This window comes from Canis lupus, chromosome 6, assembly GCF_003254725.2.
Source record: "Canis lupus dingo isolate Sandy chromosome 6, ASM325472v2, whole genome shotgun sequence".
Classification (NCBI taxonomy): Eukaryota; Metazoa; Chordata; class Mammalia; order Carnivora; family Canidae; genus Canis; species Canis lupus.
The window spans coordinates 57,211,348-57,237,528 of NC_064248.1; the positions used below are offsets into that span (position 1 = coordinate 57,211,348).

General features: G+C 36.5%; 1 protein-coding gene across 3 annotated transcripts in view; it reads left to right on the plus strand.

The window, feature by feature from the left end:
* Nucleotides 1-510: 510 nt before the first annotated feature.
* HFM1 (helicase for meiosis 1) overlaps nt 511-26,181 on the plus strand; it is a 140,347-nt gene continuing 114,676 nt past the window's right edge. Inside the window, exons 1-3 of one of the 3 annotated variants that reach the window (XM_049111693.1) lie at nt 511-611; nt 954-1,038; nt 1,727-1,935. The gene's annotated coding sequence lies outside the window, so the exon portion shown is untranslated. Of the gene's footprint in view, nt 612-953; nt 1,039-1,212; nt 1,340-1,726; nt 1,936-26,181 lie in introns of those variants that run through there. The other 2 variants (XM_035718229.2, XM_049111694.1) reach the window with 2 other exon arrangements.

Sequence of the window (26,181 nt, forward strand, 5' to 3'; positions counted from 1 at the left end):
ACCAAAAAAAAAAAAAAAAGGAAAAGAAAGAAAAGAAAAATGTCAAAACCAGTATATTTCATACTATCAGTACCAATTCAGTGTAATTTCTCACATCTCCCATATAGTTATATACTAAAAACTATTCAGGACCAAATAAGTCAAATTATACAAGACCAATATTCACTGCATTTATTCACATTGAGCCCCATGTGCCAGGTATACCATAGACTCACGATGCAATTCTGTGTAAGGCATTTAGGAAATGTGCATGGGTTAGAACCTTCATGTAAAGAAATAAGGAGAGAAAAGGTTGGGAAAGTAGTTTGGCACCTAACTCTGAAAGACTTTTGACTATCAGGATAAATAATCATGGAAGAACTTTTGAGGCAAGGAATGATATGATCAAAGGAATGTTCTAGGAATATTATATTCATTTAGAAGCGGTAATAGGCTTGTGTTCTCTTTCTCCCTTACATCATGGGACCATTGCTGAAATGGGCAAAGGACCAGGGAGTGGCATTCTGGATCATAACAGGACTCTTCATCTGAAGAAGTCAGTGGATTTTCTGGGTCAAAAGAATTAAGTCAAGTTACAAATCATAAAGAAAAGTTGAAGTTCAATGTGCCAAGTAAGTGGTCATGGGACACAAAATCAGGAACAGACCAGGAGCAGAAATAAAAACTGAGGTATGAACCAAGAAGTTAAAACAAGAGAGGTGAAAGTAAATGAAAGAAGTCAGAGGTGGAAAAGATAGAATAGGAAAGTATTGGGGATCAGTGAATGGGCAGGTCTACTATCTTGAACGTGCAGGAACGGTGGCAATGATAATGGAAAATAAGGGGGAAATGGGAAATATACCATGTAGAAGACACCATTCAGGGTATCTGATGACACATCTCTTTTCTGAGAACATAAAAGTGGACCTTGGATTGCTATATTTGCATTACATGAGTCTGTTTCTTGTCCATAGCTGATGGCACCAAGGTGGACACTTGACCTTAACTGGGCCAATCATATCCTTTCCTGGGAATTTGCAATTTGCATTGAGACATCTGGTAAGTTTGAAATCTTCCCATGAACAAAGATGGTATTCATTTGAAAACTCTGTTGCCTACATAAAAATAAATACATTGAGGGCAGCACTTTTGGAACCCACCTAAGGATGGGGCCTGGTTGCCAGGAGAACTAACAATGTGATTAGAGGGTTAGAACTTTCATTTCCTCCTCCTCCCACCTACAAGGAGGGGTTGGGGCTAGTGATTGAATCAGGCCCCAATGGCCACTGATTTAATCAGTCATGTCTATGAAATGAAGCCTCCATAAAACTCAAAAGAATAGGTTTCAGAGAGCTCCCAGGTTGGTGAACATGTGGAGATTCAGAGAGAATGGTGCCCTCAGAGAGGTCATGGAAGTTTTGTGCCCCCTGTTATACTTTGTCCTATATATCTCAGCCATCTGGCTCTTCTAAATTATATCCTGAAGTCCTTTCATAATGTTGAACTTATAAGTAAAAAGCTATTCTTACCAGCAAAAGGGTTTATTTAGGAAGAGCAGAGGAATTTCAATTCTGACACACAAGCTCTGTCAAACCATTGTCAAGTCCAATAATCAAAGTGAGGAATGTTACTTTGCAGAGAAAAGGAAGAAATTAGGAGAAGCTGCTTTGAAAGTCTGTTGTGGGAAAGTGAGAGTTCAGGGTGGTAACAGTTTCCTCACTGACCGAGTTGTACCATTTTCTTATAGGCTGAGCTTATAGACAAACAAGGAGAATTTATTTCCTCTTCCAGATGGAGCAGCAAAGTAGCCTTTTCCGTGTTGGGAATGCAAAGTACTCTCCTCCGTGTTTGAGCCTGCAACTGATCACAAGTGATGGGGCATGAGAGCTCCCCCTTCTGGCCTTCTGACTCCATCTTAAAAGAGTTACTCAGTTTCACACTACAACAGATGATCTAGTAAGTCAACTGTTTCTCCTAGTTCTGTGAGCCATTCTAACAAATTAATTGAAACCAAGAAAAGTGGGGCATTAGACCCTCCAATCTACAGCCAGTTGTTCAGAAGCACAAGTGATAATCAGGGCTTGTGACTGGCCTCTGAAGGGTGGTGGAGGGGGATAGTCCTGTCGGACTGACCCCTTAACCTGTAGGATCTGAGGCTATCTTCAGGTGGATAGTGTCAGAAATGAATTGAATGGTAGGACCACCCAGTTGCTATGAGGGAACTGCTAGGTGGTGTGGGGACTCCCCACTTCCACACTGGAATTGGGAGTCAGAATCATTACCAATAAATTCTTTTGCAGAAGCTAGTTTGAAATATGTCTGCTACTTTCATCAGAATCAGTAAAGTCGAATTGCCAGAATTTCCTCAGCCATCAGCCTCCCACAGGGGTGAAAGTGGCAGATTGGGTATTTCTTATCTTTGCTTAGATTCCAGAAGTTGTGTCCTGAAGGGATGCCAAGGTTAGAGCTAGGGTAAATGACCAAAGTCATGGGGATAATGGAAGGTGTGGAATCAAGATATGAAAGGGACCTAAAAAGACACAGAAGGTCAAGAGAGGGCAGATAAGTTTTGAAGAAATTCTAAGGGGCTTTGTATGGGGCCATTTCATGCTAGCTTATATAGGACTGTTGGGTGCATTCAGAGCTGTAGTGGGTAATGGTAACTGGCTGGATGTGGGAGCCAAGGACCCTCAGATACTGCCTGGTTCTGAGATACTTTCTAAATTATCTAATAATAATATAAATTTGTTGGTAGGTACTATAAATGACTGCATAATGAAGATTATTGTCATACTGACTATATTTTATTATATTTAATGACAATAGCAATTGTTTTTTGAGCATCTATTAATATACTAGGTTTTGTGTTAAGTACATTATTCACATTTGTAATCATCTAATAATAATAACATCCTCTAATAACTCTGGAAAGCAATTGCTATTATCTTACATATTTTGTGGTTCATAGATTAATTGGAAATATTTCAGTAAGTCTGAACTTTACTTTTTGAATGCAGCCATGGTAGCCTTAACTTTCCATGGTAAAGTATCCCCAGGGCATTACTATCCCCAGGGATTAGAACCCTGATTTTGGTCATCTGTCTTAGCTCTAACATTGGCATCCCTTCAGGGCTCAATTTCTGGAGTCTCAGCAAAGCTAAGAAATACTCGATCTGCACATGAATATACAATAAAGTGGGGTTTTCATAGAAACATGTATATTGTCTGTGTGGTGCCAGGTGGTGCCACCTTTCTGGGCTTACAAAATGGCATGGTCATGGAAAGCACCAAAGGTGAGGTATTTTTAATCATGCTCACAAATATGAATGGAGGAAAATTCCAAGAACCCTAACAAGAGATCTTATATTCCTACCTTTTAAAAGCTGGACTTGTCTCAGCCTTGCTATGCCTGTGGGGCTTGGTACAGAAAGCTGTGCCTGACACATCTCATCTTTAATTCTTTTCTATCTATTTCCTTTCTAAATAAAGGACATGAGTTATTGCAGCCCCAGTCATTTATATTCCAGGAGTGCATTTCGAAAAGAGCAGAGCTTTTGTTTTCCTTGTCCATCCTGTGGTCGAGGTACTAATGAGCAGGGAAATAACCTAAAGGCAACTTGCACCTAAGAGGGGAACAGGGATTTGAGGTCTTCAAATTAGCTACAGACTTAATGCTCAGCCCCGAATAATTGCAAGTTCTATGAATGTAAAAGGAGATAAAATTATATCTTAAGTATTTATTCATTAAAGAATTTTAATTCTTTATTAACTCCAAAGGATTTTTATGGAAGAGCAATGGACTTTTTATTTTTTATAACTGTGAAGCTTCCTTCCTTCCCCCAGCCACCCCCCCCCCCCCCATGAAATGCTTCAAAGACAAATGAAAGACATCATCTTTCTGATGATGAAACTATAATTATGTGGTTTGGAAAAAAATGTGTGATAATGGGAATTAGTTTATTCCTAATGATTACCATAGCAAGATATTCCGAGAATTTTAAATGGCAATAGGAAAAAAATGGCATGGGAAAAAGATGAAATGGAGAGTTATTAATTAAAATATATTAGTAGAAGTCGGAATAATCTTTTAAATAATATCAAGAAAAGTCAACTAAAGCTTATTTATTAAAATAAAAATATGTCAGTCTCATACACTTGAACTTAGTTCTCTTTCCTTACAAGGCAATTAGTGTCAGAATCTCCAATATTAAATTGCTCTTATTCTTTTTTTGAGAGGATCAGGCCATCTAGTGGTAAGGAGACTACCTATCACACGGGACAGTGTAAATTCACTAGGGTTAACATTTGATGCTAAATGAGGGTGGGGGTTATTTTGGGTGGGTCACTTATCTTTTTACAGCAAAGAACTATCACACAGATATCACCTTAGCCCCAGACAAGATTTTGTAAAGCCATCTTGTTTTTCCTAATGTAGAGAAAGGGAGAAATTCATAACAAATATTGAAAACAACACAAAAGTAATATTCAATTTGATAGTAGAAAGAAAATTTTAAAATAATTGCTTTTATATTCAAGAATCAGTTTCATATGATTGAGTTCCTTTGATCAAAATAAATGGTGGAGCATCCAGGTGGCTGCCTAATGGCTAAGATTTAGTCCTGACATTTTTATTTGCATTATTTACTTATATCATCTAAAAATTACAATTCCAAATAACCAGGGTTTATTAATTGATTAGTTAGCAAATAGTTCTTATGTGCTGGGGGTAAAAATGTAACCAATTTATCTAGCAGTTTGCAGTCATTGGGAAATAAACATGAAGTGTTTTTTTCTCTAATCATTGCTCTCTCAACAGATTTAGGTAAATACAGTTAAACTTCAGTTAAAAACTGTATTCTTATCTCCCTCCAATCACCCTTGGCTTGATTGTGCCTCAGGGGACAAGGACAGGGGGATAGGACTTCCTTTTTACTACTCTTCCTTTCTTCTCCCTTTTCAAGCTCTTTTGGGCTTGAGGGCACAGAAAAGTGATAAAGGCCATCAGTCTTTTTATTTAGTTGAACCCATTACAAGATTGTGGTACATCACTGCTTCTCTAGTTAATGTTGACTGGGCATTTGTGCCCTCTGTCTGACAGATGTCCATCGGCCGGTTCCAGTAGGGGCCCTTGTGGTATCCTTCAGAGGAACTACTTTCTTGACACCCTTGAGAATGGTGTACACCATTGCCTCTTGCTGCTGGGGTCACTTCAACCAGCAGTATTCCCATCTAGCTGGGGTACAAGTAAGATGGTTAAAGTCCCGGGATGCCTGGATGTCTCAGTAGTTGAGTGTCTGCCTTGGGCTTAGGGTGTGATCCTGGGTCCTGGGATCGAGTTCTGAACTGGGCTCACTGCAGGAAGTCTACTTCTCCCTCTGCTTATGTCTCTGCCTCTGTGTGTGTGTGTGTCTCATGAATAGATGAGTAAAATCTTAAAAAAAAAAAAAAAAAGAAAGATAGTTAAAGTCCTACTCTCCTGATATATGTGTTATCTATGGGTAACTCATGCATTATTGCTATGCCTACTTCCCCAAACCCCTTTTTCTCTATACCCCTCAAATTATTTTTTTCCTGCCCATGCAGGATCATGTACAATCAAAAAGACTACTGCCAAAAAAAAAAAAAAAAAGACTACTGCCTAGGCAGATGCCCACTTGGAGAACAAGATTCCAGTCTTTTTGTATATCATGAGCACCCTAGTCTCTCTAAGTTTTTAAGTTCATAAGGTTGCTAACTTCAAAAGTTATTATAATTATAGTTATAATAATTATTATTATTGATCCATTAATGGCTTGATATGTACAGTATACTCAGAGAATTTCCAGGTGACAGCACAGGAAGGGGGAACTCAGATGGATTATGGAGGAATTTCTGAGTTGAGAAGGTAGGTAGAACCCAAGGCAGCTAGAGTTCACAGGAAAGAGTATTAAAGAGAAGACAGATAACATAGAGAACCCCAGAGACCTACAGAGGGTCTTCTCAAGAAGTCAGTTGTGTACTCATAAGCACAGCCACGAAAGGAGAAAATTTTACCTTTGGCTAGGAAGCATGTGCCTTAGGCCTGGGAAGAATCACCCAAATGGATTCAAAGTAACAGGGTTAGGAATAATACCCATGTCCTACCAATCAGACAGGAAATCCTCAAGGCTTAAAGGGGACTAGAGAGTAAAGTATATAAAAGCTATTTGCCTCAATAGTGGCTCATAATTAGCCCTAAACTCAGGGCTACTCTGCTTCTGTCTACCAATCTTATAAGCAGGACACAAAAAAGATTAAATTGTTTCCAAGTAACTTAGCCTGTGTCCTAGAACAATATTATGGAAGTACAAAAATATCTAACATCCAAAAAGTTAAAATTTACAATACTCCCAATCCATTATTGCTAGCTATATAGAGAAGCAGGAAGATATAACCTATAATAGGGAGAAAAGTAACCAATTGAAACTGACCCAGACCTGACAAAATTACAATTAGGAGACAAAGACACTAGAACAATTGTTTTAATTGTATTCCACATCACCAAAAAGTGAAATAGAGACATTACAGATGCAAAAAAGACCCAACTCTAACTTCTAGAGATGAAATAATATGTAAAATAAAATTATACTGGATGGACTTACAGAAGATTAGGCAGGCATTGCAGAAGAAAAAATTAGTGAACTCAAAGATAGTAATAGAAACCATCCTAAATGGAACAAAGAGAAAAGAGAATTTTTAAAAATGAGTCAATCAAGCAGTCTAATATTCATGTAATTGAAATCTCTGAAGGAGAAGAGAATGAGAAACAGAAAAAATATTTGAAGAAACAACAGCCAAGAAATTTTCAAATTTGATGAAAAATATAAACCAACAGAGTGAAGAAGCTCAATAAAGCCAAAGTGCAAGAAAAAGAAAGTTACATAGAGGAGCATCATATTCAAACTGCTTAACCCCAGTGATGAAAAGAAAAATCAAAAAAAGGAGCCAAAGGAGAAAGAAAAAAGATATTTAGGTCCAAAGAAACAAAAATTATAGCAGATTTCTCACTGGAAACAGTGCAAAAGAGAACATGCTGGAGCAACATCTTTAAACGAGAAAAAGACTATGGTCCAGAATTCTATACCCAGTGAAAATATCTTTCAAAAACAAAGGCAAAATAAATAATTTTTAGACATACCAAAGCTGGAAGAATTCATCACCAGCAGACCTTCACTGCAAAAATGCTAATTAAAGGAAGTTTTTCAGGCAAAAGGACAATGATACGACTGGGAAATATGGATCGGCACATAAGAATGTACAGCAGGCAGAAATGATATCTCTCCTGGAAAATACATGTTTTTTTCCCTATTGTTTTATCTCTTTAAGAGATTATTGTTATACAAACATAATAATATGTTATGGTGACTATAAAATAAGTAGCAGTAAAATGATGGCAGCAAAAGCACAAAGGCTATGAAGGGAGAGGTGGAAATATATCCTAAATTTCTTACACTATATGTGAAATGCCAAAATATTGCTTGAAGGCAGACTGTGACATGTTAATACACTATAAACCCTAAAGCAACCCTAAAAATAAGAAGACAAAAGACAGCTAATAAGCTAAAAAAAAAAAAAGAGAGATAAATTATAATAATAGACCATGTTCAGTAAATACAAAAGAAGGCAGAAGAGGAGGATAAAAGGAACAAAAAAAATAAATGGAAACATAGAAAACAAATAGCAAGATGATACATTTAACCTTATATTAATAATTAAGTTGTAATTTCTTACTTGTTATGACAAAAATTTTAAACACTACAGTTATTTTCTGCTGTGTGTCCTGCAAGGAAAAAATCAGGAAGGATTGAATTAAGCCAGCCTATCTAAGTGAGGGAGAAAATTAAGGGAGATTTTAAGCAATGATAAGCTGGGTTGGTGTTAGACAAAGAGCTCTAGAGAAAACATGGCAAAAGTTAAAAGCAAGGCAGCTGCAGAATGGTACAAGTAAAAGGGAAGACGTGAAGATTAAGTCTTTTCTAAGAAAAATGATTTGGGATGGAGTAAGTTTCATTACAAGTACGAAAGAAGTAGCCAAGAGTCAGTATATTAAAATTTCTAGATAATATTATAAGGGTAAGTGGAGATAGTGTTTATCATTGAAATGTGTATCTTAGGAAGATTTTTTTTTTAACTTTGCTTTACTCTGATTTTTTAGTGTTGTTAGGCTGATTCATTTCATTTAATTATCAAATTTATAGAATATCATTAAAATAGTATTAAAAAGTGTGATATGACCTTCATTTCGCTCTTTCCAATGGATAACTTATTACCTGTGGTGACAGCAAAATGTATTACAGGGTAAAATTTAAAAGCCAGAGGAAAAATTAAACTATTGTTTAACCTAGAACCTTAGAAGGACTGAATAGATATTATATTATATAAAGCCTCAGGATTTTTTTTTTTTTTTCATTTCCCCTCCCAGGGCTAGTCCTGGTTCCATAAACACGTGAATATACAATAAATTATTTTTGATAATTTAATGTTGAAATCTAATGCTTCAGTATATTCTCTAGAAAATGACAGGTTTGCATGTTCTTCATATCATATGTATAAAGTGCTTAGCATGCTTACAGAAGACATACATTTATAAATACATTAACACTTAAGTCTTTTGTTTTTCTCCTATGACACTTCAGACACTGGATACTAATGGCAACAATAACAATGCTCAGTTACTGAGCTTTCATATTGCAAGTCATTGAAACAAGTTCTACTCTACATACATAATTTTATTTCCTCACTGACATTTTTAGAGTGGGTATTATTTGTTCCATTTTGTAGGTGAGGAGACAGAGGCCCAGAGAAGTGCAGTGATTTATCTGGGTGAGCTCTAGTCCAACACAGGTCTAGATAATGTCAAAGCCTGTGTTCCTAGTCACACCCCATGCTCCCCTCTGCCCCTCTCCCTAAAAGAAATACAATGATGAGTTTGAAAGTCCAATTTCATAGTATAGTAAGTAAAGAAATCAGACGCTCATTAAGCAGGGTTATTTCAGTTCTGCAAGAGTTTCAAGGATGACTTTGGCATAATAATTCTGTGGAAAAAAAATAATGGTTCTGTGGGTAGAAGAAGGAAGAACCTCCTGATGGCCTCAAAAGAAAGTAATTAATGCAAATCTGGTAAGCACCTACTATGCTCAAACCTTAGAAAACACGATTTTAAGTTATACTTTTTCCACAACATAGCTGAGTCTATTTAACTTTAATTTGTAAGAAACCAAAAACTATGAACTTTTCAGTCACAAGGATTATGGATTTTCAAAGCTTTTCTATTGTACTGCTTAGGCCAAAACTAAGCTATAATAAGGTTTCTGCTTATTTTTCATTCACTTTCAATAAGAAAAAAAGGTTGAGGATTTATAAGAAAATTATTTTAAAACCCAAGATAGAACAAAGAAGCACATTCAGAGAAAATCTGCTTTACCCCTAAATCCAACAGCTTGTCAGAAGTATACAGAAATCTCAGCAGGCAAATGTGAAATGTTTTTGCCATACCCAGCAGACCATGTGCTGAAACCCTGAGACATAAAGTAACTCATCAAAGCAAGAATCATCTAGAGAGAGGAAAATAACCAGTATATCACTTAAGGCATTGGGTTTAAAATATTAAAGATGAGGCAATACTTTAGAAAGGACTCTGTGGCTATTGTTAAAATGGAATTTGCTCGGGGACTATGGTTTAGTGTTCCAAAGTAGCTAGTTCCCTGAAGCTGTTCAAGTCTATCCCCACTCTTCTTCTATTCCAGGAGCACTATGATTAAAGGGCTATGGAATCACAGAAAACTTTGGACCCTATTTATTTCTCTTAACCCTTGAAATTCTATTTCCAGTGAGCATCACAGTATAGTATGGCCAGGCAAAATGAAACAAAACAAAACAAAACAACGTTTTGCAGCATTAATGTCAATTTTGGTGGTTTTTAATTTTGGATTGAATAAACAAGTGTTATTAGAGAATTCTTCATTATACTAAATAATGATAGTAATTTACCAATACATTGTTATAAAACATTTAGTTGGTTGATATGATGTGGTATGTTTTTATTTTCTATTATTTGGCATTGGAATTATATTTATTCTTTTTTTCCTTAATGACGATAAGATTTCATATTAATTTCAGATTATAAAAATTACAAAAAAAGATATATATACTTTTCATATTTAAAGAAGTTATTGTCTTCTACCAGGAATTAATAAGCATATTTTTGGAAAGGTATTGTATTCTTTCCTCCATCACTGGTAAGTCTTATAGTATAATATAAGTTGTGGCTCTGGGTCTGGCCAGAGGTAGCAGGAAGCTCGGAACTCAGTGTTCAGTTTCATCTTCAAATGGGTCTTCAGAGCACAGGACCCAAGACATCAGTGATGGCTCAGAATGAGTAGTTGAATATATAGCATGACTCAGAACTTCTAAGAGATTGTCAATCACTTTTTAAAAGTGGGTGAGAGAAAGAGAGAGATCTTTGTAAAAAGTCCTAAAAGTTAGGAAGGTGTCCAAAAATTTTCCCCCTCTTAAAAACCAGAACCAAAAAGTTTTAAACAATTTCTTATTCAGAACCTGACCAAATATTTGTTACTATTGAACAGTGTCTCTCAAATGGTGGGCAGAGATTCTAATCTGCATTCAGAAAAGGGTAATAAATAATGCCTAGCTGTTAACTCACCTACCATGGAAAAAACAGGACCAACTTAACTTGATATTTTTACTAAAATGAAGGGTACTAAATATTGGTTAAAAGAAATTACAATTTCCTCCCATGAGGAAACCAGTATTTGCTATCCAGGCAATTAGATGTGAATGGTGTCACTGATCAGGGCAGCAAACTGGTAAGAATATAAATATAGCATTTAAATGAGTTTTCATGGAACCTCTAAGACTCCAAGGAATCCCCCTACCTTTGAATAATCCTCTAGCTCATGAGAAGAGACATACAGAAAAGCCAAGCAGTCTAGGCGGCTGGAGTCCTGGGTCTGGCAATTGCTTCTGCTTTAGCCTTAGGCAGAGCGACTCTGTTTACTGCTTGCGAAGTATGTTGGGCTTTTACACGAGATTATCTTTGAAAACAGATTAGTATCACTTTTTGAAAAAGCTTGGAAACTATTGATCTTGAAAACCTGCTATGTGCTGAACAAAAATAAATTGTAAGAAATCTGCTCAGTTTTGCTCACATTCCCAATCAAGGGCAAAGTTCATGTGAAGCTGAAATTATAATTCATACCGTTACTGACTTTCAGTGCCCCTCATTCTTATCTGTATTTGCACCTTACTTTCATCTTCTTTCTCCCATATCAATAATACAAATTTAAAAAATCAGAATATACCGATTCCTTTGCAAACTTTTTCTATGACTTTTTTTAAGGTTTTATTTATTTATTTGAGAAAGAGCGCTGAGGGGTTGGGGTGGAGGAGGGGCAGAGAGCAGGATAAGCAGACACCCCCCTGGGCATGGAGTTGCATGGAGCCAAAAGTGGGGCTCAATCAAGGACCCCAGGATCATGACCGGAGTTGAAGGCAGGCAGACTGAACCACCCAGGCACACCTTTTCTATGACATTTCCATTTTATCAATAGGATTCTCTCACCAATTTTTCAAACAGAATTTTTGAACTTGATTTATTTCTAGAAATCAGTAGTCAGATTTATTATGTGTTTGATCCTGTCATTTCTCGTCTTTTACCCATCTTTTACCATTTTAAGGTAGTTGAGTCAATTTTATTGATCCTTCCCTAATACTTCCCGTATACTATTTTATTGGTGAAATAATGAATATTAGTTGAGATATTAAACATACAGTTCATACTAATAATCTTTTCCAGACATCCTCATTTCCTTTCCATTGTTTTGAGCAAAAGGGATGTCAAATCTTTCTGCAAACTGTTACCAATTCAAAAGACTGATTGTTCCTTGTTTAAAACTAAAATGTAGCCTTTTATCTGTGATATGATTGTTTTGATTTCTTCTGACATGTTTGCTAACCTTTCGAATATTCTTTGCTATTTTTCAAACTTTTACCAATTTCAGTATTCTGTCTTCAATCTTCAAATGATATACCAGGCTTTTAAAAATATTTAAATTTAAATTTCAGCATTTCACCTATGATGTAATTTTTTAATTACATTTGAGTTCCTTTGTGTCATTTTGAACATCATTTTTACTTTTTTAGTCTTAGGATATTGTAGTTAATCTTCTATCTAACTCATTGGCATACCAGTAGTATTAGATGATAGATAGGTTCAGCGCCTAGATCGAGAACCAAATCAACAATGGCTTAACCAAGGCAGACATTTGTTTCTTCATTTATTCTAATGAAACAGTCTTGCCATTGGTGTTCTAGGGCTAGAAGGGTAGTTTTGCTCTATGAGGTTGTCCAGAAATCCAGACTTCTGTCCTATTGCCACAAGGTATTTCTCATGTACATATTGTCTCAAATTACATAGTGTAAGTATCACTTCTGCATTCCAGTTGGCATAAAAGTGTATGGAGGGCATAAACAAATAAACAAAGGGGTTTGTTTATTACTACTCCAATTCCATAGGCCAGAAGTCAGTAGTGTGACTATACCTAGCTGCCTGTCAGACGGGGGGAAACGTAGCTTTTATCATGAGCAGCTAAAATTCAAAAATTTCAATGCAAAGTGGAGGAGGGGAGAATGGATACTGGATAACAAGTCTCTACCTCACAGCCTTAATTGCATGTTTCTAGGTATTGGTAACCAAAATATTTCCATTCATGTTGATGAAGTTGTTCTGGATTATTTCTAAGCAATTTCACCTTTAGGGTGAAAATAAATCAGATTTGGGGCTCTCAGTTGTGTTTAGGGAAAAGGGAAAATGATTTGGCTATTGTTCATGTTTTAGCAAAAGCCCAGTTTCTAAGGGACATGGAATCTGGGCATGATATGGCATTAAGGAAACACAAGTGACCATTGAATCATATCCTGGTATTCTGCTATTCTTACCTGCTCAAATCCTGATGAAATTGGGAAAATGGTTTAATAAGAACAGTCATTGTTTTCAATGGTCTTGTAAAGATCTCTCCCTCCACTCCACTCCCCTTTTTTCTCCTCTTTCTCCTTTGCATACTAACTGTTATCACTAGAGATGTGAGTTATCCTGCCTTGAAAATCTTTAATAGAAGCTCAAGAGCATTTTGATTGAATTGGCTTAGACATAGTTGATTTAGTAAAATATGAAGAGGGCTAGTATGGAATACAATAAAAGACTTCCTATTTAAGTTCTGGAGATGGTGGCAACAGGGAAACTTTACCTCAAGAGGAGTTCAGACTACAGCTAAATGTTTATCTAATGAAAACAAGATATTCATTTTTAGAGAGATAGGACTCCTCCATAGGTAAGAGTCAAAAATAAAACAGAGTCAGAGGTCAGAATTCTTTAATAGTGAAAGATTATTTTAAAAATAGCTTTTTAAAAAAATATTTATTTATTCGAGAGAGAGAGAGAGAGAGAAGGAGAGAGAGGGAGAGAGAGAGAGAGAGAGAGAGAGAGAGAGAGAGAGAGATGGTAGGGAAAGGGAGAAGCTCAAGCAAACTTGCTGCTGGGCACGGAGCCTGACATGGGGCTCCATCTCACGAGACCATGACCTGAGCCGAAATCAAGAATCACATGCTAAACCAAGCACCCTTAAAAGAAAACTTTCAATTGAATATGCCCCTCTGACTGTATTTGATAGTTTTGGAGAAAGAAGTATTGTCCCAGAAGAAAACAGCCATATTATCATCAAATATTACTTTAGAAGCATCCAGATGTGTACATATCAATATCTAAAATACAAAATAGAGTTATGTTCAACAGAATCGGATCTTACCTTCTAGGAATTTAAATGTTGTCAGTGGTATTATTGACTGAAACTAACAAGTAAATATAAAAAAGAGTATTCCAAACATTATCAGAATAAATAGCTAAATATTTATAGTTTACATAAATTCAGCGACCAACTTTGAGTCTTTATGGTATGGTAATAAGCCACAATTTTCTGATTCCCACGCTGGAGTTAAGACTTCTAGAGCACCTTTTCACAGGGAATTAGCTAGTATTTTTAAGACAGTGATGTCTAAAAGCTTTAAAAAATAGCTGCAGTTGTATAACCTTAACTCCAGGCCTTCTGAGTATTTTAAACTATAGTATGCTGCATTAGACAAGAAAATAGGACTAACAGAATTTTTTTTCCCTGAGAAAACTCTTGAAAGGAATCTATATATGGGCACTGAAGGGGGCACTTGACGGGATGAGCACTAGGTGTTATGCTATATGTTGGCAAATTGAACTCCAATATAAAAATATATACAAAAAAAATAAAAAAATAAAAATATATACAAAAAAAAAAGAGAAAGGAATCTATATATAAGTTGAACAAAGCATACTTGTTGAAAGTTGCTCTTGATTTTAGGAAATGCAGTGTCTATTACTTACAAAAGTATGACAAAATTGTGAACATGTTTCTAATATGCAAATAAATAGAAGGCTAATATGTTTATGAGAAGGAAAAGATCCTTATAATCATGCTGATTAAATTTATAAATCAAGCTAATTAAATAAGCTACATAACCATACTCTCATTTCACTGAAATGAAACAGAAGACAGTAATCTAAAAGAAAAGGAATTGAAACACATACATGCACATTCACACTCTTAGTAATGTTCATAATAAATTTTCAATGAATCAAAGTTTGGAGTTTTAGTTCTTTGACTTACATGAGTGATTCTTAACTTTAGAAATGGAGGCCAGAGTTCTTCTGTGAAACCAAGAGTAATAGAATTAAGAAATGTTGGCTGAAACTTTACAAATAATGTGACTCTTCTACAGATGTCTCCCAATAAAGAGGTCTATGAAATATATTCTAGAATAAAAGAGACATCCAGATTGCAAGTTTTAAAAAGGAATGTGCTTCCAAAAGATCGAAAGTTTGAAGTACAAGGTAGATGACATTTGTTATATTTTAGATTGACTAGTCATTGCTTTTTTTTTTTTTTTTTTTAGTCATTGCTTTGATAATGGTTTTCTTATATGAAAACTATAAGTAATATTATTTTTTCTGTTTCTGTGAAATTATAGTAGAGAGTCAATCAATTCATTTACTCCTCTCTGTGCCAGGTACTATACTATGAAATGACACAATTCCTCCAAGGGACAGATATGTAAGCAAATATGTAAGTACAATATGGGGTGGTACAAGCTAGCATAGAAGTATGTGCAGGCTGCTAGGGGAAGAGAAGGAAAGGAAAGCCCCTTAACTCAAGAAGGTAGAATCGTGGGAGGCATTGCAGGGGAAGCTTCCCAGAAGTGGTGAAGAATATTAAAGAAGAAAGAATATCAAGGAGAAATTATTTACCAACAATTGGGAGAACAAGGGGCATTTAGCCAGAGGATTTAGTAAATGTAAGAGTTTGGGACCTTAGCTCTCAAGGCGAGTGTGAAGAATAGGTGATGGGTATGGCTAGAGTATAGAAGATCTATAGTAAGAGGTTGGTGATTGATTCCATTTTGTCCTCATCCTCCACATCTACATGTATCAACAAGTCTCCTAGTTCTTACCTCAAAAATTTCTCTGGAATATAGTTAACATTTCTAATTCTGTCTCTACTGTTCCAGCTCAATCCAAGCCACTATCATCTCCAACCTGGACTGTTACAGTAGCTTCCTTAACAGATGTTTCTGCTACAACTTTAACTCCCACCAAGAATAATCTTTAAAAAAATCAGATGGAATTACTTATTATGTGGAATCTGTTAAGTGTGGCTTCTGATGGTCTACTGTTTGTGTTCTTCTTAACATAGATCTTAATTATCTTAATTGATTAGTTAAATTTTCTTTTTCAGTTTTTCTGACTAGATTTAAGAAAAAGCCATGCTTATTTATATGTACAGTGTTTAGAACAGAGAAGAAACAAACAAATAAATAAGCAAAGAAGGAAGGAAAAGGAAAAGAAAGGGAAAGATAAGAACAAGAGAGAGGGTAACCAAATGTAATGTGGTACCCTGAGTGAGATGCTGGGACAGAGAATTGGTAAAAACAGGATATCTAAATAAAGAATGGGCCTCAGTTGATAATAATGTATCAGGCCACCTGGGCGGCTCAATTGGTTAAGCAGCAACTCTTGATTTTGGCTTAGGTCATGATCTCAGGGTTGTGATATCAAGCCCTGAGGTGGGCTCACTACTCAGTAGGGAATCTACTTGAGATTCTCTTCCTCTCCCTCTGCCCCTCCTCCTGCCTACACACACAATCTCTCTCTCTCTCTCAAATAAATAAATAAATCTTTAAAAAAATAATGTATCAATATTGATTTGTGAACACTGACAACAGTACCATACTAATGTAAAATGCCAGTAAGTAAGAGAATAAGTTTTTACTGGGATCAGAGTATGTGGGAACCCACTATACTACTATCTTTGCAATTATTCTGTAAATCTAAAAATATTGTAAAACTAAAAGTTTATTTTTTTAAGATTTTTATTTATTCATGAGAGACAGAGACAGAGACAGAGAGAGAGAGAGAGAGAAAGGCAGAGACAGAGGCAGAGGGAGAAGCAGGTTCCATGCAGGGAGCCCGATGTGAGACTGGATCCTGGGACTGCGGGACCCAACCTGAAGACAGACGCTCAACCTCTGAGCCACCCAGGCATCCCTAAAAGTTTATTTTTAAAACAGGAGGAGGAAAGAAGAGGAAAAGTAGACAATATACAGCTAGGGAAGTAGGCAGGGTTAGTTAAGAAGTTCCTTGTGTATTATGTTACAAGATTTGCACAAAAAAGTTCAAAAATGTTAAAAGATTTTACCACACAGCCAGAAGTACAATGTATGTGATATTTTGAAGTCAGACAAAACAATAGTTAGCCAGTTGGTTTATTTCTTAGAAGGAATGAAATAGCACTAGGAAGGATGTGCGTTCCCATTAAACACTGGGTAGTATAAATAGTACCCCCTATTTTGCAAAGAGGGAGATGATTGTAGACCACCTGACTGGCTCAGTTGGTGCAGTGTGAGATTCTTGATCTTGAGGTTGTGAATTTGAGCCCCACATTGGGTGTGGAGATTACTTAAAAATAAAATATTAAAAAAAAAGAATTGGATGATTGAGGTTATCAATTATAGTTAATGTGTATATATTCATTTATAGTTCACAAAGTTCTGACATGATACATCATGTCATTTGATTTTCACATATCTGAGGTGGGATAGCAGTATTATTATTATACCTGAAGAGAAAAGTTAAATGATATTTTCAATATCACACAGACAGCAACTTTTGATTTCCTGATTCAAAATTCCCTAAATATTGGGCTATTTCCTTTTCACTGTCTCTGAAGTTGGATCAGAGAGCTGTGACAGTGTGTGGCCCTTGCTGGGGTGGTCAGCATGACCAGAAAGATAAAGATGAGATTAATGAGGTTCTTAATTAGGCAGCCAGGGTGGCCTTCCAGCAGTCCTTGGAGGGCAGAGGGCCAAAGAGAAAATATGGCCTTGAGAGCAAAAGCAGAACACAGCATGGGCAGGGATGATAGGAGTAGCTGGACTCAGAGCAGCGTGAAGCAAATTGTGGAGCGCAAAGAGATAAAGCAGTCATGTCATGAATGTGGTCCAAGGAAGTGGGCGCCAAACTCATCAGTGCAAAAGTTACTTGCAGAGTTTGTTAGCAATGCAGCTTTTCCAGTTCCAATTTAGGAGTCTTCTGATTCAGCCAGTCTGGGATGGGGGGCCATGAAGGATGCCCCCCCCCAACTCCAGAAAGTCTGGTGGAGAATGTCCACCAAATAATCCAGAAGATAGAAGCAGCAGAAAATATCTGGAGAGATTTTTGGTTTTGGGGTAGCAAAGTGTTGGCAATAGAATAACTCTATTTTTAAGAAACAGAAGAGACTGCCTAAGCCTCTTTTAGAAAATAACGTAATAATATTTTGTTGCTGGTCCAGGCCAGGTATTGGGGGAATAGAAGTAAGTATGAAATGTTTGGTCCTTGTCCCCACAGAGTTTGCACTCTAAATGGGAGACTGATATAAAATAATATGTAGTATTGCATAGTAACTACTATTATTGTATAACAGTAAGTAGTTAAGTGCTAAGAAAGAAGTACAGTTTCTGTAACTGGGGGATCAGAGAAGGTTCCCTTGAGAAAATGGCAGATAATTTCAAATCTAAAGGATAAGTTTAATTGACCAAGAAATTGGAGAGAGGAGGATATCAAAGACATTCTCAGTAGAACATTAATTAGCTACTTCAAAAAAATATTTATTGAGAACCTACAGTGTGCCATGTGTTCTTCTAGGATCCGGGATATGGCAGTAAACAAAGTAGACAAAGCTTCTACCCTCACAGAGTTTATATTTCAGTTTATGAGACAAAGAGCATTTAAAAATAAGCAGAAAATCATCTGAGAGTAACAATATTATGGGGTGCCTCACTAGCTCAGTCAGGTAAACGTCTGACTTTGACTTAGGTTGTGATCCTGGGGTCCTGGGGTGGAGCCCAGGGTCAGCCTCTCTGCTCAGTGGGGAGTCTGCTTGTCCCTCTCCCTTTGCCTCTCCCCCTGCTCGTGCTCTCTCTGACTGCCTGTCTCATAAATAAATGAATAAAATCTTTAAAAAATAGCAGTATTATAAGATTTCAGTTCTCTCCATATTAATCTATGGATTCAATGCAAATGCCAATCAAACTCCCAGCAGATTTTTTTTTTTTGGTAGAATTTGACTAGTCTATTCTAAAATTTATATGGAAATACATATAAAAGGAAAAATTTTTAATTTATTTTTATTTTTTAAAGATTTTATTCATTTATTCATGAGAGATACAGAGAGAGAGGTAGAGACATAGGTAGAGGGAGAAGCAGGCTCCTTGCAGGGAGCTGGATGCGGGAGGTGATCCCAGGACATCGGGATCATGCCCCGAGCCAAGGACAGACGCTCAACTGCTGAACCACCTAGGCGTCCCAAAAAGTCTTAAAAAAAAAAAAAAAAATCTCTACACCCAATGTGGGGCTTGAACTCACAACCCTGAGATCAAGAGTCACATACTCAATTGAGCCAGCCAGGTTCCCCTAAAAGGAAAATCTTAAAACAGAATAAAGTTGGGAAACTTTCACTACTGAATACCAAGACATAAAATGATAATGAAACAGTATAGTATTGTCACAATGATGGGCAAATAGACTAATAGAACAGAACAGAATTTAGAAATACTCTCATATGGAGCATGTAGCAAAGGTGCCACTGCAGAGCAGTAGGGAACAGCATACTCTTTGCAGTAAAGAGAGCCAGGTCAATTGAATATCCATATTAAAAATCAATACACAAAAATCAGTTCTTGTGCAAACCAAAGCAATAACACTCCTAGAAAACAACATAAGAGAATGTCTTTATGAACTTGGACTAGGTCAAGATTTCTTAGATACTAAACAAGAGGGAGAATATTGATAAACTGACATTGTTAAAGAACTTCTGCTTATCAAGAGGTACCATTAAGGGGGTGAATAGGTGAGTCATAGAGTGGGAGAAAATATTTGCAATATATGTAACCGACAAGAGACTCATGTCCAGGTGGCTCTCTCTGGTGGAGAGTATCAAGCAGACTCTGCATTGAGCATGGAGCCGACCCAGGATTCAATCTCAACACCCTGAGATCATGACCTGAACCAAAAATAAAAGTTTGTCACTTAACTGACTGAACCAGGCAGGTGCCCCCTAGATTTGGTGCATTCTTAAAATGGAATACTAGATAGCAATAAAAGTATATGCAACAACATAGATGAATCTCATAGACCTAATATTGGGCAAAAGAAGTCAATCACATAGGAATGCATATTATGTGATTCAATTTATGTGAAGTTTGGATACAGGCACACTAGTCTTCAGAAGTTAACATTTGAAGGGAGATAATTTATCTTTATCAGGGGTTGGTAATACAGTTGTTTGCTTTGTGAAAAAAAAAACAGGAAGCTGTATACTTAGGAGTTTTGTTTTTTTCTATATATATGTACATATGTTATAGTTCAATTAAAACATTTACTTAAAGAATTGAAAACATCCTAATCTCTTCTCTTTACTGAGAAAATATTGGTGGTTACAATCTGCACAGCAACCTACCAAGAAAAATTAATAGTAGAAATTACTAAAGTTAAATATTTCATAAAAAGTGCTTAAAATTTGTTGTGTGGTTTAGCTATTTTTACATAAATACTTTGATTTTAAAGTTTTGATTAGGGGATATTCGGGTATAACTGAGGAAAAATGACTTGCTGGGTGTGTTAGAATAGGCTCTGCTATGATATAATTAATAACAATGTTCCTCCCCCTTCCAAGTTCCTAAATCTGGGTGGCTTGAAATAACAAGTTTGTTTCTTGCTCCATGAGTCTAATTAGATGTTTGGCGAGTGATATTTCAGAGACCCAGGCCCCTTCTGTCTACTGGCTCTGCTTTCCTCTAGGATCTTAAGTTCCTCCTGGACACTTTCCATCTGGCCAGCCAAGGAGCAAAGACAAAGACTGCAGAGAAGGCATACTTTCTTTTTAACTGTCTTGGCCCTGAGATTCCCTCTAATAACATAGTGAGAATTAGTCACTTGGTCCTATAAAATACAGTGGGGCTGGGAAATGTAGGATGCTCTGTGCTAAGGAAGAAGAAACTATTTTAGTTATACCGCAGCCATTTCTGGAGCCCCAGACAGACTATAAGGTCACCATAGAAGTGGTCAGAAAGGACCTGCTGGGGAATGGGACTTCTAATAGGAAGAGTTACAAAGTAGCATCTTAATCAGGAATCCTATTTTATTCAGAGATATAAAAAATTGGAAGAAGAAATATCTTTTCATTATCTGAGAGAAAGAGAAAGAGGTTGTTGTAAGAGAGGTATCAATTAGAGGAAAAAAATAAAATGGAAACACTGTTGTATGGGAGGAAGGCATCAAAGTTAAGTATTTGAAAAAGACTCTGAGAGTTTAGTCAGTTCCTAAGATATGGTACAGGTCACTGGATCATTAAGATGAGACAGACAACACAGAGACAAAGCAGGCAGGACTATGGAATATTTTGCATTCTTTCGTTCTCAAGAGTAAGCTAAACCAAGAACATGGTACAAATTCAATCAAGAAGAGTTCAATTCTCACAAGAAAAGCTGAAACTTACAGCCATCTCCTAACGGCCCAGGCATTGGGGCCTGAACTCCATGGTAATAACATTATAATAGGGGAAAAGCACTTGTAGGAAACAGTAATTAGGTTCTGATGTGAAAGGCAGCATCTGGGGTTGTTGAAAACGGTGCTCCTGAGCCTCTTAGATTTACTTTGGGAGAAATCTGGGGGGAGGTTGCACAGGTTCCTGCCAGAGACAAAGAATGAGGTCAGGAGGGGAAGAATGTGAGTTATTTTTAAGATGGTTAATTTTAGCTCTCTTATTTAAGAGAGCTTCTGGGAATGAAGCATGTCTGTTATTTCTTATGTTGACCTTGGTCAAGTTTCTGTAGACAGTAACTTCTGGCTACATTGTTCTACTGCCTAATCAGCTGACAAAGCTGCCTGGAAGGAGTCTCACACTTAGAATAACAGGTGCTTTTTATCCTGGTGCCTTGTGTAAAAGGGAGCAATTGTAGAACCTGCTGCTTAGAATAGAATAGAATCTGTTCTCCCTACCTATACTACTATCTAGAATATTTGAAACCAAACCCAGGGCATATTAATTAGGGAAAGGTTGATCTATTGAAACAAAGACACCTGACATTAATTCATTTTCTTAAAGAAGGTAAACATTCACTCCTCTGTTATATAACAGTGTACTGTGAGTGTTCCAGGTTGGCAGACGTCCTTCTAGTTGTGATCATTTAGGGCCTCATGTTCTACCCACCATGTTGTGCTAACATCCCGAGGCACTGTTGGCATCTGCATGGTCAAAACTGGGTCACTGCAGGTTCTGACTGATGGGAAAGAGAATGTATCTTAAGCTCTGAGTCAGAAGTGACGTACTTCTCTTGCATTACATTTCATTGGCAGGACCTCAGTCATGTGGCCATGTGGCTACACTTAACCGCAAGTGGGGGTCAGCAATTTTGTCCCTAGCTAGATAAGCCCAGTTATAATTTTGTTTGTATGGAAGATAGAAAAAATAGATCTTGGTAGGCATGAAGCAGTATATCCATCCAGGGAGAATAGAGTAAAACAGAACCAATTAAATTATTTTACATGTATTATTAAAACAACATACATATGAACTTTGTATCAGAGGTATGCATACCATTTGTCGTAAAATATCCTCAAATTCTGAAAATAACAATTGTTTGAAACTACCAATGTGTGCTACAATATCAGAGTTTTATTCCAATTTCTGACTGATCTTTACATAGATAAGATTTCTAAATCTGTATCTTTAAAGTTTTGTTGTCCCTTCCTTTCCAAATTCAAATTGTTAATGATAAATAAGCAAACACTTTGAATGTTAGGAGAGGTGTAGTAATTATTAAAAGAATGAAGGTAGAACTTCTTTTTTAGAATAACTCTCTAATGCCATCATCCTGAAAATTTTGTTTTGAAAGTTCATATTAACATACCAAGAGCCTAAGAGTGTTAGTACAGAATGTGAGATTTTTGTGATTTAGTGTACAAAGAGTAACTACAAAAAAATAATCTTATTGGTTTTGGGCTGTCACTAACTATATCTTTATAAAGTTTTATTCAAATCTTAGTGTGTGCAAGGAAATAAAATATTTGGGCCCAATATTTTAGTCATATGCAAGCTTTAAAATGGTAAGTCCTGGTTTGCTTCCGCTACAGAGGAGTTGAGTATCTAGCGAACCAATTCTCTCATGAATAACAGTGTAAAAAACTTGGACCATGCAGCTAGAACAAACTTTTCATTCATTCATTCATTCTCAGCTTCATTGAGATAGAATTTACATATAACATTGCATAAGTTTAAGGTGTATGACATGTTGATTTGAAACATTTATATATCACAAAGTGATTACCACTATGCCACTATGGTATTAGCTAATACTCCATCCTGTCACTTGATTATCATTTCTTTTTTGTGGTGAGAATATTTAAGATCTACTTTTTAAGCAACATTTAATTATGCAATATACTATTATTAGCTTTAATCATCAGAATATGTTAATTTTATAATTGGGATAAACATCTCCATGTTTTTAATGGTTTATTCTAAGGCCCGTATAGTCCAGTGGAGGCAGGTGGTATACAGGTGGCTAAAACTTCCTTGGAAAATCCACCATCTCTGGCTAGAGAATTAAGGGCAGGGATCCTGAGGCAACTAGTGTTATAGTAGAGAAAGGAAATGTCATAGTCAGGAGAATGTGTTTCACAGACAAATTGCTAACTTCTTGCATCCCCTACCATTTCTACTGCAGATATAAGGAGGTTCTTAGGGGATCCCTGGGTGGCTCAGCAGTTTAGCGCCTGCCTTCGGCCCAGGGCATGATCCTGGAGGCCCAGGGTGTGATCCTGGAGACCCAAGATCGAGTCCCACATCGGGCTCCCTGCATGAAGCCTGCTTCTCCCTCTGCCTGTGTCTCTGCCTCTCTCTCTCTCTCTCTCTCTGTCTCTGTCTCTCTCTCTCTCATGAATAAATAAATAAAATCTAAAAAAAAATAAGGAGGTTCTTATTAGATATAGAATTGCAAGCTTCTAGTTCTTTTCTTTCAGCACCTAAAAAAATTTATGACCCTGATTTTTGGCCTCCATGTGTTTTGATGAGAAATCTGCTGTCATTCAAATTGTTTTCCATCTGTTGATTATATGATGTTCCTCTCTGGCTGCCTTCAAGATTTTTTTCTTTGTCTTTAGTTTTCAGAAGTTCAATTATAATGTGTCTTGGAGGAGACTTATCCTATTTTCTCAGCTTCTGGAATATGTGGGTTTATGTCTTTTGCTAAATTTGAGAATATTTCAGCCAGTATTTCTTTGACTGCTTTTTCATCTCTGCCTACTTTCACCTCTCTTTCTGGTACTCTGGTGACCTAAATACTATAGATCTTTTATAGTTTCCCAGGCTCCTCAGCCCTCCCCACCCCCTTTTTAGTATATTTTCTTTCTGTTCTGATTGCTTAATTACTCTTGTTCTATCTTCCAGTTCATAGATCCTTTCTCTTTTCCATTCATTTTGCTGTTTAGACCACCCATTGAGTTTTTAATTTTAGTTATTGTATTTTTCAGTTCTAAAATTTCTATTTGTTTCTTCTTTATCTTATATTTCTTTGATGAGAATTATTTCTATTTTTTCAGTTGTTTGCCTTCCTTTACCTTTTGTTCTATTTGGGCCTCCAGTGGATTGAATGATACTTGACCACATTGGTGGGGGTGGCTTTTCTTTACTCAGACTATTGAATTAAATGCTAATTTCTTCCATAAACACTCTCACAGACTCTAAAATAAGTTTTACCGGTTATCTGAGCATCACTTAGCCCAGTCAAGTTGACACATAAAATTAACCACTACCACAGATATATCAGAATGGAGATGACAGAAAAGTTAGTAAACTAGAAGATAAGTCAAAAGAAATTATTAAATCTGAAGAAGAGAAAGAGGGAAAAAAAGATTGAAAAAGATTGAACAGAATCTTAGGGACCTTAGGAACAAAAACAAAAGTTCTGATATATATTAATTGGAGTCCAAAAATTGGACTATTGGAAGAAATAGAGAAAACTGCTCAAATGTGAAGAAAGGCATGAATTTATAGATTCAAGGAGCTTTGTGAACTCTACAAAGGATAAATTTGAAGAAACCTAAGTCTAAGCACATCATGATCAAACTGCAGAATATCAAAATAAGGGGAAAATCTTAGGCCAGAAAAAAATTACATGTTACATGCAAGAGAATGATGATTCAAATGATTACAAACTTACCATCAGACACGGTGGTGGTCATATTTATTTATTTATTTATTTATTTATTTATTTGGTGGTCATATTTAATGCAATCACATCTACACAGTGCTGAAAGAAAAACTTGCAAACCCAGAATTCTATAGCCACTGAAAATATTCTTGAAATATAAAGGCAAAACAAAGGTATTTTCAGGTAAAGAAACCTAAGAGGATTTGTCCCCAATATACCCATAATGCAAGAAATGCTAAAAGAGTTTCTTCAAGTTGAAAGAAAATGATACCAGAGAGAAATTTGACTCTTTAGGAAGAAATAAGGACCATGAGAAAAACCTTAATATCAAGTAAATTAGAAAACTATTTTTATGTTAATTTTTAAAAATTATATATGACTTTAGGGGCACCTGGGTAGCTCAGTTGGTTATTTGTCCAACTCTTGATTTCAGCTCAGGTTACAATCTCAGGATTGTGAGATTCATCCCTGCATTGCTCCATGCTGAGCATGGAACCTGCTTAAGATTCTCTCCCTCCCTCTCTCTCTCTGCCCACATGCCCTGCTTGCCTGTGCATTCTCTCTCTCTTAAAAAAAAGCACCTATTAACAATCATTTAAAAAGAAAACTATATATGACTTTTACAAGCAAAAATTAGGGGCACCTGGGTGGCTCAGTCAGTTAAGCATCCAGCTCTTGGTTTTGGCTCAGGGAATTATCTCAGAGTCATAAGATGGAGCCCTGCATGGCGCTCCACACTCATTAGTCTGCTTGAGATTCTCTCTCTCACTCCTTGTCTGCTCTCCCCTACTTGCATGCTCACTCTCTTAAATAAATAAATAAATAAATAAATAAATAAATAGGAAATAAAATCTTTTTAAAAATAAAAATAGAAGGAAAAATTAGAACATTGTCTTGAAGGGTTTATTTTTTTATATTTTTCAAAAATATTTTATTTATTTATTCATGAGAGACACAGAGAGAGAGGCAGAGACACAGGCAGAGGGAGAAGCAGGCTCCCTGCAGGAAGCCCGACGTGGGACTAGATCCCGGGACTCCAGGATCACGCCTTGGGCCAAAGGCAGGCGCTAAACCACTGAGCCACCCAGGGATCCCCAAAGGGTTTAAAAATATATGTATAAGGGATCCCTGGGTGGCTCAGCAGTTTAGCGCTGCCTTCAGCCCTGGTGTGATCCTGGAGTCCCGGGATCGAGTCCCGCATCTGGCTCCCTGCACAGAGCCTGCTTCTCCATCTCTCTGCCTGTATGTGTGTGTGTGTGTGTGTGTGTGTGTGTCTCATGAATAAATAAATAAAATCTTTAAAAAAATATATATGTATAAGTAATACACAAAACA